The sequence below is a fragment of the Coenobita brevimanus genome, chromosome 95 (assembly GCF_032717465.1).
Source record: "Coenobita brevimanus isolate Jiangsu-jjx chromosome 95, ASM3271746v2, whole genome shotgun sequence".
NCBI classification, from domain to species: Eukaryota; Metazoa; Arthropoda; class Malacostraca; order Decapoda; family Coenobitidae; genus Coenobita; species Coenobita brevimanus.
Window position 1 is genome coordinate 24,167,398 of NC_137048.1, and position 3,042 is coordinate 24,170,439.

Sequence of the window (3,042 nt, forward strand, 5' to 3'; positions counted from 1 at the left end):
TGAAAGAACAAAGGACCTAGGGAGTAAGGTCACTGTAAGAGGGGCAACACGCGACTGGGAGAGGTAGGGCGGCGTAAAGGGAGAGGCCGTCAGGAGTGGATGGCAGTATGGGATCAGAAAATAGGACTACCAGTTACGTGCCATTTGAATGTATTCTAGATATTGCGGAGGTTTCATAGCACAGATTCCTTAACAGTTTATTTTGCATATTAAACCTAAACATTCTCTTGCATGCACTTTACATCGGTTTGATATCCACATGACTTTCACTGGAAGTAAACATACGGATACCGAGAAGCACTTTGCAGAATAAAGCGCCAAGGAAAAGGTATTACAAAATCAACAAAACCACTTGAATACATCCCTTAGTGGGACAAAGTCTTTTATTTTCTTTTACGTCTTCTGTTGTCAGCACAGTCAGATGATTTCTTTGTGTACTAATAGCAAAGAAAGGGTGATTCGAGACAGTGTTTGAAGCGTGTAACAGCTTATATTCCTTTCAGTTGGATAAAATTTTCTGCTGTCAGCCTGAATACAATAATCTGGTGCACAATCGTGTTAAATTCTTTCTCTCCTCTGATGCGTCTCTCTCTCTCTCTCTCTCTCTCTCTCTCTCTGTCACACACACACACACACACACACACACACACACACACACAAACCACAAAAGGCGTAAGTAAAGTACAACCAGAATATGAGGTACTGTTTGAAGTTTCAACCTCGTCTGGTTCCTCTAAGATACACTGTTTCTGCCATATAATACAACAATAACATCTGCTCAGTGCCCTTACTTGATATGTTCCGTTTACATGACACCTTCAGTAATAATAAGCAACTGATCATTCAATAGCTTAACGCAGAAAGTACACTATAATCATTGTTAACGGCCATACCACGTTGAGTACACCGCTTCCCGTTCGATCAGCGAAGTTAAGCAACGTTGGGTCTGGTTAGTACTTGGATGGGTGACCGCCTGGGAACACCAGATGCTGTTGGCATCCCTACGTCAAGTGGGGTTGGTGGAGGATTAGTGCCCCTCCCTGTAAAACAATTAACTCTAAGCCCTTGGCTTATTATTATTATTATCATTATTATTATTATTATTATCATCATTACTGTTGTTGTTCTTGTTCTTGTTCTCGTTGTTAATGTTCCTGTCAGACTCACATGAAATCCAGAAATATGAATAATGTCAACGGCCAGATCATCCTAATATACTGCACAAAAGCCTTCTCTTTGTTCATTTTATTTCATTATCTATTTTTTGTTGAATTTTTTTCTTTATTGAGAGGACACATTATGCAGGCTCTCGGCACTGAGGTCTTTCATACTGTAATAAAAATGCAAAGAGGACATAAAAGGACGAGTCAGGTCAGGGAGTTGCACGTAGAATGGAATAGAATATTACTTGAGGAGCAAACCTTTCATAAAGTTGTCTTCATTTTACCTGCTACCCATCACTGCCTCACGGTAGCCATGTGTACTGTATGTCTAGCCATATATAGAGAGGAAAATTCAGTCATGGCAATGGAAGTCTCTCTGGAAGTACTTGTCCTTATTTACTTCTAACAAACACTAACGTATATTAGAAAGCAATCAAACAGCGCATACCTCCGTCAATGCCATTGTCACTAAAAGAGATCTGGATCCCCCCCAAATTTAATAAATTCATTTTTTGGCCCATAGCCCACCCTTCCACAAAATGTCATTGAAATTCATTGAGAACTTTTGGAGATAATGTGCGGGATACTCCGGATTCGGATCCGGATCTGTCCCAAAATTTAAACATTTCTTCCTTGGCCCATGGCCCTCCCCTCCACAAAATTTCATTGAAATTCAATGGGAACGTCTGGAGATATCTTATGGACAGACAGACAGAGAGACAAACATAGGAGACTACATAACTTTCTCTAACTTCGTTGGCGGAGGTAATTAGGAATCACATGAACTGACCTGATATACACGTTTCATATCAATTAACCTGGACCACTCGTATCATATGAGCTGACCTGAAATACGCGCATCAAATGAGCTGACCTGAAATACGCATATCATATGAACTGACCTGAAATACACGTATTATATGAACTGACCTGAAATACACGTATCATATGAACTGATCTGAAGTGCACGTATCAAATCAATTGAGCTGAAACACACGTATTTATCAACTGACCTGAAATAAACACATCATAATGACCTGAAATACATGTATCATATAAACTGACCTGAATTACACGTGTCACATGAGCTGACCTGGAATACATGTAGCGTATCATATGAAAGTACCTGAAAGACATCTATCATATGAATTTACCTGAAATAAAGTATCAAATGAACTGGCCTGAAAATACGCGTTATCATATTATTTTACCTGAAATACACATATCATGTGGTCTGACCTGAAATAAACATATATCAATTGATCTGAAATACACGTACCGCATGAACTGACCTGAAATATGCATATAAGCATGTTGGAGCCTTCATAAACGAAACGAAACGATGAACTGAACTGAAATGCACTTACCATATGAAGTGACCTCAAATGCATGTATCATATTTATTAACCTGAGATACACGTGTCAACGACTTTGCCACTCAGTTGAATTGTATTTAGCAGTTACGAGGCCTTGGTCATACAGGTTTACACATCTTTCATTCAGTGGTGTAGCAAGGGGAGACCGAGGAAGAGGCAGAGGGATCAAGTGGAGAAGTATATGTATGGGAGTGGTGTTGGCTGAAGGGAGGGCAGTTTGCTGGCGGAGATCATGGTAACATGAAAGAGATGTGTTTGTTGCCATCCTCTCCTGGATCAAGGCATCAAGCTTTAGACAGTAATATAATAACTGCACCTACAGTTAACGAGCTTAGGCAAATACACAGCTATTATTATGTTTGCTAGATTGTCTTTCCATAGTTTACGAAAAACAAATACTGCCAAGCATTTTTTACATTTACGTATCTTTCCAACTAGAATCATAATTGTAAACACACACACACACACACACACACACACACACACACACACACACACACACA

General features: G+C 39.6%; 1 non-coding gene across 1 annotated transcript; it reads left to right on the forward strand.

The window, feature by feature from the left end:
• Positions 1–879: 879 nt before the first annotated feature.
• Positions 880–998, forward strand: LOC145413304 (5S ribosomal RNA). Its single transcript, XR_013899703.1, has one exon. It is a non-coding gene; the product is annotated as a 5S ribosomal RNA (ribosomal RNA).
• Positions 999–3,042: the final 2,044 nt, after the last annotated feature.